This window comes from Curcuma longa, chromosome 9, assembly GCF_044706935.1.
Source record: "Curcuma longa cultivar G26 ecotype Majalengka, Jawa Barat chromosome 9, ITB_CL_G26_1.1, whole genome shotgun sequence".
In the NCBI taxonomy this organism is placed as follows: Eukaryota; Viridiplantae; Streptophyta; class Magnoliopsida; order Zingiberales; family Zingiberaceae; genus Curcuma; species Curcuma longa.
This window is the reverse complement of record NC_133869.1, coordinates 6,885,181-6,896,297: the sequence shown is the minus strand read 5'-3', so window position 1 is coordinate 6,896,297 and position 11,117 is coordinate 6,885,181. Positions and strand designations below refer to the sequence as shown.

At 36.5% G+C, this 11,117-nt stretch overlaps 1 pseudogene; it reads left to right on the top strand.

Moving 5' to 3' along the window:
• The first annotated feature begins 1,640 nt into the window (after positions 1-1,640).
• On the top strand, positions 1,641-10,556 carry LOC141834893 (uncharacterized; annotated as a pseudogene).
• The last annotated feature ends 561 nt before the right edge of the window (positions 10,557-11,117 follow it).

The window sequence follows — 11,117 nt, the reverse complement described above, 5'->3', positions numbered from 1 at the left end:
TAGAGCACAATTTGTATTAGTGTAATAGTGGAATTAAAGACTATTTGACAACGATGGTGGGGGCCTTAAAAACTAATCACATTCCTCTACCGCAATTAATCCAACATATGAGTGTGTACTTAGTAGATTAATTACGACTTATTCCACTATGCAAATTGGAGAAAAACAACTAATAAATTATTATTATTTAAATGGATGACTAGGGTCAAGATTTATTATCAATAATTAATTAATTAATTAATCAGGGTTGAGAGTTTAAAGGTACATAAAAAATATTATTTATTTATTTATTTATTATGATTATTGGGGAAGTTAAACTTGCCAATGGTATAACGAAATAGGTTCAACTGTTCAAATCAGAAATTGCTACTACACTAATACAATATTTATTAATTACCACAATGTATTTTGATTAATATTATTGGACTGGCGTCAGCCATCAGTTTCATATTATATCAATTCAACAAGAAGTTAGGAAACAAAACGGAGATTGATCACCAACTTTGGCAAACCCTAATTTATTATTTTGTTAACCTACTTGTGCAAACTATAGATAAATATATAATTAGTTCAATTCATTCAAAATTTATTGATTTTAAAAAAATATTTTGATCAGCTAAAATTTCCAAGTCAAATTAGGTTCAGCTTCTCTAGAAAATATTGCGGTTCTCCTACTATTATTTTTTTACTAATTATATAAAAAACTCTAAAATTTTTAAATTTATTTATAATTATTACGTCAGATTATACATCTGTTCTAATAATTTGTCAGGTTTCAATTAAAAAAAGGGTCATTTTGCTATAAAAATTTTAATTTCAAATTATTTTATAAATTATATTTTGCTTGAATTAGGAGTATTTTAGGATCAAATGGGCTTGGAGAAAGATGATGGGCCAAGCCTTTTAATGGTTTATTCATAAACCAAAATTAAATTGAAATTATGGGCCGGTATTAAAATTTACTCTCAGGCCCATTTGAAGTATCGAGTCATTAACTCCGATGGCTCGATACTTCAACACGTGTCCAATTTGTTTTAGTCATCAACACGTGTTTTCCCATAAGAAAATCGGTTGCGACCTAACATGAATGGATGCGATATTATTATACTAATCAAAACATGATCTGTAATCCATGGAATGAGCGTGGGGCTTGGTGCCTTAATCCAATTATATAATCTGAAATTAATCTTAATTATAATCACATTGGTACTCATAATTTAGCTGTCCATGTCCGTGTTGCATGTGCAACTCCACCTGCATCCTTTTAATTTTAATTTAATTTAAATTAAATTAAATTAAAGCTGCCACATTTCCATAAGCCCATCTCGCTTTATGGCTTCCACATTTTTTTTGTCTGTCTTTATTTCTCCCTTTTCTTTATCTAAATATATATAGATAATTAAATAGATTAGTTTATTTATAATTTTTTTTAAAATTTATTGCGTCATATGAGATAATCTTACCAATTACCACTCCTGAATCCTGATCGAGATCATCATCTCTCTGTACGCATGAAAAAGAAAAGAAAATAAAATAAATTGAAAGAAAAAGGGGAAATCGAAAGTAAAAAGAGAGGCTCCGGATTGTGGAACCGTCCATCTCAAAGGGCTTTCGCACTAATCGCAAAGTCTGACGTGGTGATGGTGGCAGCCACATGTATTGAATTGACGGCTAACTGGCGTCCCCGACCCGCACATTTAGCACTGCACCGCGACCGCTCGCACGGCGCACGGCACGTGCGCGACCGCGGTGCCCTCGTTTGTTCCTTCTCCGACGCCGTCGCTCTCCTCCACCACCTCCTCCGTCCTAAGAGGAACCCGCTCCGTCGAGGCTAGTTGGGAGCCGGGGGCGCCTTCACTCCCGGCGTGCCCTTTGCGCCCTGCGTTGCTGTGATGGCCGAGCTGGCTCAGGCGGAGTTGTGCCCTCCGGGGCACACCGCGGCGGCGACCACGACAGGGAAGAGCGTCCAGGTGTGGCGTGCGCTGGTGAGCTGGGTTGCAATCCTGTTTCGCCTCCTCCTTCAGATCCTGCGAGGGACGCCGTCGTGGGCGCAGCTCCTCTCCTTCGTCGGCCTCCGACACCGCCTCCTCTTCTCTCCGTCCGCCGCATCCACGGCTTATAAGCCTCTAGCAGTGGATCAACTGACCGATGCCCATCCCCTCCCCGCTGCAACCTCGCCGGAGTTCCTCAATAGGCTCATGGTATGATTGGTTTTGATCGGGGTGCTAGTTTGTGACTATTTGGTTTGAAGTTTTTTTTTTTGAAGTAGATTTGTCGAGATCTGCCATCTATTTAAGTTTCTTCATAGATTGCATAGGAAATATGGTAACATTGTTCACCTTTGACTCGTCGCTTGCCATCCCGTGGTTTTTGGGGATAAAACCAAAGATGAACTTTTGATTTTTCTTGAATTTATTTCCTAGTGTGCAATTAAACTTTACCGATATATAGAGATTGCTATGCAGGTATTTTGCATAAAAGAATTGATAAAATTAGGTTTGAAGGGGTAAGCAAAGTAGCGGATGAAGTGAAATTAATAGCCTAGGATCTCCAATAGAGGTCTTAGAAAGACTTCCTATGAACTGACATGTTTATGAAGTCTAAATATTTACCTGAGTTTTATATACCCAGTGATTCTCTGAACTAAACGGCAAAATGTTCTCATCATCCCTTGTTTCTGCATATCAATCATTGGTCCATATTGTAGCAATTTGATTTAGTCTCACAGGAGGATTTGATTTGCTGTATTGATTCATAGGTTCAGGTTAGTCTTCTATTAACTTGCACTAAAGATTTTGGTAATATTGTGTTAAAGGTTAATTTATTATGTCGATCATGATATTTTGCTATCAAACAAAAAGGGCTACTAAGGTTCACAAGCGAATTCTAATAGGAAGTCTTCATTTGTGGTGGAGTTGTCATATGGTCTCACATCATGAGCTAGATTTTGAATGTTGACAGGGATACAAACCTTAAACGATGAGGACTACGACATCCGGAAATCCTGGTTGAGAAGTCCAGGTTGTTTGTTTTTATTCATAGACTTTCTACTAAATTGGGCTTGATCATTATGCTGACTTGGTTCAAGCCAATCAAGTTTGTTGGCACTCTAATCAATGCAGGCCATCTCATTCAGTATCTTCTCAAGTGTTAACTTCTTGTACTTATGCCTTGTTTAAGATCACTACCAATCATCAGATGTGTTAATATCAGCTTCATGAACTTGAATTCTTTCATCCAATTGGTTTTTATTTGTTGAGTGAACTTCAAGTGACTAACATTTAGGTATTTGAATCTTTTATGCTCATAATGTGTTTGTTTATCTAAGAACTATGGAAAATATATGGGAAGAAGTGCATATAAATGTCAATAAACTTACAAAAGCACTCATTGAGTTTACTACACAGTTATCTGCAAATTTGTCCATACATTGGGAAACATAGATAGGTCACCCAGTATTAGCTGAAACTATAGGGCCATGATGATGTGGGGATGATGAAATGGATAATGATTGGTCACACTTTCCTTCAACTGGTTTGATATTCCAAAATATTTAGTTGGTCTCAATGTTGGTTAACAAACAACAATAATCAAGTCTTATCCCACTAGGTGAGATCGACTATATGGATCCTTCTACATCATTGGGCTTTATCCCCTACTATATCATTATTCATATTTAAATAAATTTTATCTTGTTTTATTGTTACTAATTAAGTGTTATTTGGTCTTTTATGTTTGATGTGCATACTTGTTATAGTTTCACATTGCTTAACTGAAGCATTTATTGGTTGTTTAAGTACATGTCTGTATCATCTTAAACATGTCTCCTAGAGGTTTTCCTCAATAGGTGCAATCCCGACTTTCTCTTTAATATATATATTTTTTGTTTTGTCTATTCTTATATGTCCTTACAACCATTTTAACATTCTCATCTTTACAACTCTCATCTTTTATTCATGTGTTCAAGTTGTAATTCAATATTTAGTTCTATATAATAGTAGGTTTAACCGTTATGTTGTAAAACTTTTCTTCAAGTTTTAAAGGTATTTTATGATCACAAAGAAGACACTCTCTTCCATTTCAACCATCTTACTTGTATGATATGTAAGACATCTCTCTCAATTCCTTTTTCCTTTTGCAAAAATAATTTTAAATATTTAAAGCTCTCAGTTACAGACAACTCATCATTTCCTATCTTAGCAATTGTCTCATTACATCTAATATTATTAAATTTAAATTTTATATATTCTATCTTTACTCTATAAAGTCTAAAACCTTTTACTTCTAGCGTTTTCTACTCAGATTCGAGTTTAGCAGTTACTCTTTCATGCATCTCATCTACCAAAATAATATCATCTGCAAACAACATGTACTATAATACCGTATTTTGAATGTGCTTAGTGAGTTTGTCTATGATTAGTATAAAAAGATAGGAACTTGGAGTTGATCCTTGATGTAACATTATCTTTATAGGAAACGTTTTGCTTAATCCGCTTGAAGTTTTCACTTTTGTCATTACATCCCCATTCATATCCTTAATTAGGTCAATAGATACTATGCTAACACTTCTATTTTCTAAAATTTGTCATATAATTTTTTCCATGTGATTCTATCATAAGTTTTTTCTAGGTTGACGAATATCATGTGTAAGTTTTGATTCTGTTTCTGATGTTTTTCAATTAGTTGCCTGAGAAGATGTATAACTTCTATTGTCGACCTTCCATGTGTAAATCTAAATTGATTTTTGGTCACTGTGGTCTCCTTCTTTAGTCTTTTGGTCTATTATCCTTTTCCAAAGTTTCATGGTATGACTCATTAGTTTAATATCCTTATAGTTTGTATAATTTTATACATCTTCTTTGGTTTTTATATAAGACAACTAGAGTACTTACTATCCACGATCAACATTTTTTCCATTTTCAATATCAAGTTGAATAACTTTGTAAGCATTTAATACTTTATTTTCTTAGGCACTTTCATACCTCTATCGGTGTAACATCTGATTTAACTACTTTTTTATTTTGCATCTCATTTAAGATTTGTTCTACTTTTGAAGTTTGAATTCTACGATAAAAATGCAAACGATTTTACTAAAAATGCTAATGTTTTGAATTCTACTTCTGGTTAACAAACATAAAATGAAATGTTTGCATTTTCTACAAGAACCAAGAACTATATTTTTAGGTAAGAGGGATGACAAGTTTTACTAAAAAATGCATCAGTTGAGTTAGTTGACGGTTGCTAAAATGTTTTCATTTTCTACAAGAACCAAGAACTATATTTTTAGGTAAGTAAAGATATCATATGCTACTGCAGTGATGTGCTGCCAAACCTTGTCCAAAATGCTGATTGATATAGTTAAAAACAGATGCCACCACTATGTGCTCCTACCAAAGTTAAGAGTTTTGGCTTCATGTTCGGTACTTTGAAATTGTTGTAATTCATAACATTGCATGTATGTTTATGTATTCCTTCCTGAACTTGTGAGAAGAACTTTTATGCCCACTAAAATGGTGCTATAACAGATAGCATGCTTTGCTAATCCGACAACAATAAGTACTCATGCTTAGCAATATTGGACCAAATAGAACAAGTAGATGTGTAGTGTTTTGTTGTGCTATGGTCCACTATTGAATCAAAGAAAACTTTGAAACCATTAGGTCCATTACTAGATTCTTAGTAGTAGATTTTTCCTTTCTTATGCTGCCATATAAACTCTTGAGTTTTCCAATGAAATTGTGTTCTTGTCCTTCCACTTTATCTTCAATTCCTATACCAATTCCATAATTGATTTTGATATATGGATTCTGTTATATTTGAGAGGTGTCCTAAGGTAATTGCTTTATGGTTGTACTATTTATTAAATGAATAAAAATTTACTATTTGAGTCCACATTCATCATGTGTTTGATTGGATCTTAAACTTAATTACTGAATGTTCGCAGATTCATAGCATGAGAGAATTTATGATTGGATCACAATTAGTGAGCATCTCTACATGTGCAATTATGAATGTATTGAAATTATTCCTAGTCGATGAATTGATGAATACGAATGTCATCGATTTTGTTAAGACTAGCACGTTTTAAACTCCTTGATTTTTCAAGCAACTGTTCTTGCTAGTTGGAGACATTGGATGTTGAGAGTTAAACGTGGATGTTAGTTAAAGGTAACTAGTTCATTGGAATGATCTGCCATAAGACTTCATATGGTTCTATAAATATGTCAATGAATATCTCGGTGCAGTTTAAGTGCAAGTTTCCTTTGACTTGCGATATTCAAGTCACCTTGGTCATGGAGGCTTATACTTTGACATCTTAAGCAAACATCTCCAAGGAGATGTGGATCTGGGATGATTGGGTATAAGTTGAAGTGCCCGAAGGTGTTTGGATAGCCCACAGAGGATTCATCGCTCCTTGAAAAAGGAGATGTATACCTTGCGGCCGCTTGTGAGGATTGTTATTGAAAATCTTTGACCAAAACATTACATGTCAAGAATATGATACTCTTGGAAACATGTATAAGTAACTTGAATCCACAGGATAAGAAAGTAAGCTTGGGCTAGGTGTGACGTAGTCAGCTTAGTGTGGACTGACACAAATAAACCATGTCCTGAACTAAGCAGGTATAAGATGGTGAAAGGAATGAGACATATTTCATTGTAGCTGCTGAAGAGTTTAAAAATAGTTTTGGAATCAATCGTTGATTTTCTGATCAATTGGGGATCATGATGTATTATTAGGTGTCACTCATGATCGTTCTATAATTAATAGTTAATTATGGACGACCAACATAGCGGGGAACCTATTGGGTCACACGCACTATAAGTTTCTCTGAATGACTTAAAACGAGTTTGAGAATTAGATTCTCAGATCAAGAGAAAGAAAGTTTGGTTGGACTAGACAAAGGGCAAACATGATGGATTTCGTCTTATGAAAGATGAAATGAACCAAAATTGATTTGGTTCTGATGGAAAGATATTTTGGCAGATCGGAAGCGATGATGGATTTCGTCTTATGAAGACGAAAGGAGCAAAATTGGTTTGGTTCCAATTGGAAGTGTTTTGGTTATTGAACCAAATAATTTGGTTTTGAACTTAATCGAAACAATTTGGTTTGATTTTGAACCAAACTTAAGTTAATTGGTAAAGGGGATGGGGTTTTGGATTGGATCCAAACGCAATAAGAAATATTATATGATATATAATATTAAAATAAGAATGAACGGTTGAGATTAAATCCTAATGGTTAGGATCAATCACAATCATTCAAATCCTAAAACCCATTTGCTACAGTAAATCCTAGAAATAAACCTGGTTTAGTTGTACCGGTTCAAGCCTTCCTGGTTTTCCTCTTCCTCGATTTTCTTCGCTCGGCCGCCGCACGCACACGTGAGGATCGCGATTTCTTCACGCAATCTCGTTCCGCCGACGATAAAATTGCAAGGATCGAGATTTAAGGTTGTCCTGGCCTCGTGGAAGAGACAACACCGAAACCCTAGCGCCGTCAACCCCTTTCCCCTTCATCGCCGCAAGGAACAGCTCAGTTTGGTCGCCAACTGCCGAAAGAAGTCCCTCCTCATCGGTTTCTCCCACGCACGTCGGATTGCAGCCTAGCTGTTCTCCCACAGTTAGTTCTGTTGCCACTGCCGAAGGAGTCGACGAGACTCGAGGCTGCTAGAGATTGTTACTAGGATGCGAGGCCGTCGGAGTTGCTACTAGGATGCCAGGTTGCCGGAGTCGCTGCTGGGACCGCGGGTTGCCATCAGGGTTTCGTCGCTGGAAGATCATGTGCTTGTCGGATATTTTTCATCTTCATCGGAAAGGGTTTCGGTCATTTCCCCTACGCCGTAACTACCTCAGGAATTAGATTGTCGGCGATAGTTAGAAAGCCCCAGAAACAAATGTGACGTGTGTTGTTGCGTGTTTCCGATATTAGGGTTTTCTCTTGTATCGACCGTTGTTGCTCGACGGTTAGTACCGAAGACGGTGACACGACTTATGGCTTTGAAAGCCGTCCAGACGAGAACTTGGCGTGGATCGCCGGTAGAGGCGGACCTTCGATAGAGCCGCTTGATTGATGTCATTTTCATTGTGCGTCATACGTCAGGTATACATAGAATAAATCGTTATTCTAAAATTTTAAATTTCAGTTATGCTATGTATCTGTTGTATCCTGTATGTCTGTGTTGCAAATGTTGTAATAATTAATTTTAATTATTGTTTTATTCCGCTGCTTACGTTTGTGAAACGTATAAATACGCGCAACGCACCGGGCTGATCCCAATATATTCTCCTCTTAAAACTTAAGTACAAATAACCTTCTAAATAATTGGAAAATTTAGTTAGATCACCATAATTCTTGTTTGCTTCCCTTTTTTTTTCTTATACGTCAAAAAAGAAGACTGGGAGAAATGGTGGATGAGAGGAGCATATCCCATACCCTTTTGTTTAAACCGATGAATTTCTATGAAAGTATAAATCCTTCTATGGTGGAAAAATAAGGATACTACATTTCTGACTTCGTTGCAGATTGAAATTATTATAGGAATGTTCAATTTGTACTTTGCTTCTTTTGCCAATGTTAAGAATCCCTTTTCTGGTTAAGAAACTATATGAATTCATAGATGTGCTCTGTGAGATTCCTGAGGTGAAGAAAAAATCTTTTTGCCGTTTCATTGAAATGTCTTTGTCTAACTTTTATGAACGAGTCAATTTTACCAGTCAATTTCATGAATTTCATTAAAAAGAAATGGTAGCTATTGAGAATATTTTGTTAACTGTTTTTTAGCGACTGCCTCATTTAAGGTCAGGGTCTTAATATCTGCAGGTTGTACTTGATTTGGATGAGACTTTAGTTTGTGCATACGAAACATCCAGCCTTCCACCTGCAGTTCGTGTGCAGGCCATTGAAGCAGGTCTAAAGTGCTTTGAACTAGAATGTATATCTTCAGAAAAGGTTGCTCGGTTATGACTTGGCTATTTTTATTTTTTTTAACATCATCTTAAGGTCCATGTGTAATTTTGCTGACAAATATTGAAGGATGCCGACGGAAGACCAAAGGTCAATCATGTCACCGTTTTTGAACGCCCTGGTTTGTGTGAATTCCTAAAACAGTGCAGTGAATTTGCAGATCTTATTCTTTTCACTGCTGGCCTTGAAGGTTGTAGTTTTTGGCGCTAGTTTTCCTCTTTATGTTTGTTCTTTTTGCAAACTTTTTTGCTTTTGAGTATTATTATTTTATATTTTCTTTTGCATCAGGTTATGCCAGTCCTGTTATTGACAGAATAGATGTTGATAAAAAATTAACTCATCGGCTTTACAGGCCTTCGACTGTGAGCACGTAAGTGAAAGTTTTACTCATGAATTCACGTGTTTTGAGTTAACAATGATCTATCTGGAGCTGCACGTATGCTTGTGGTTATATCCCAAGTGTTGTTGGTCGAAATCAAATATCATGGAAGTTCTAGCCATTGATATTCAAATGGTACTTAGCATTGATTTATAAAAGCCACAAGTACAGATTGAGTTATAAAAGCATTGATTTTTCATGGTGTGGTTATTCTTCAGATTCTGTTTAACACAAATTACTGAATCATAAGTGAGCTATCTTATCGTTAAATATAAATTATTGTTCATCTTATGACCTCACATTTACATATTTGCCTATATGTGACTATAATCACATAGTATGTATCCAAAACATTTTACAGTCTATTGCTAGATCCTATGCATACTATTACATTACTGTATCAATAATTGGAATCTGTTAATGTGACAGGGAATACCGAGAACATGTTAAAGATCTTACTTGTGTATCGAAAGATCTCTCTCGCACAGTTATCGTTGATAACAATCCATTTAGCTTCTTGCTTCAACCGTCCAATGGAGTACCATGTGTGCCATTCTTTGCAGCACAGCCGTGCGACAACCAGGTAACCTACTTACTGTGATACCTATGCACTTTCATGATGCAGTTAACCATTTCCTAATCACATTCCTCATTGAACGAAATGTGTTATTTGCTTCCAGCTTATGGAAGCCATTCTTCCCCTTCTGAAGCAACTTTCGCTTCAGAAGGACGTCCGACCTGTTCTATACGAAAAGTTCCGCATGTCTGAATGGTTTGAACATCAAGGAATTCCCACCGTAAACCCTAGTCTGTGAGATGCCATCAGATTTCTACCTCAAAGCTCCTTTTATTGGGATGTACATATGTGCTTGTAATCTACACACACAGGAACCCTAATTGAAGGGGTCCTTGCTTGTGGATAATGATCGGAAGAGTCTCCTGAGCGACAAAGAGTGGCGAAGGACAAACATTTATTGCTCAAAGGAAGAATGTTGAGATTGAAATGGTCAGTATCTGTTATTTCCACGAAAAAAAAAAATTCAATTCTGGGTGTTCTTATCGTAGAATGTTCAGCATTATGCATGCTTAGGAAGATCACTTCAGATTCCGAGTGTAGTTGATTTTGTATTGTATATTATTTCTCGTCAAACTTTGGCAAGTAATTTGTTGACGGTATGAAGTAGCTTTGTGTTGCTGGTTCATTCATCTTCATCTTCTGCTCCAATATCAAAATCTCTTCTTCATGGCACTGGGAAGGAATGAACTTTTCATTTGTTCTTCCTAATCAATTCAGCATCCATTCAATCAAATCTGAATCATCTGTCAAATCATTGAAAGGATTTTTGTATAGTTGAACGAAACCACATAGAACACTAAATCAAAGATTCAAAATATGCAACCACACAATCCAAAGTCGTTATAATTTAAAAGACACACAAAAAGATTCAAAATGCAAAGTTTTGGAATGGGTCTCTGTCGCATGATCAAATAGTTCGCCATGTCTTGCTGTTGCTTGCTTTAATAAAAAAGAAACCTTTTCTTCTTCTTCTTCTTCTTCTTCCAGTTTGCTTGTTTCTGACTCACCAGAAGCGGCTCGGGTAGCCATCTACGCCGCCGAAGAAGCCGCCCATCTGCTCCTTGCCGCCGTTATTCTCCGGAAGTATCGAATTAGCCGCCTCCGCTTGGTGGAATTGGCCGCCCCCTTCTCGTAGCCCGAGCAGATCCATTGTCACCACCCCATCAACGAAGGCCTCCTCCCCATTCTGC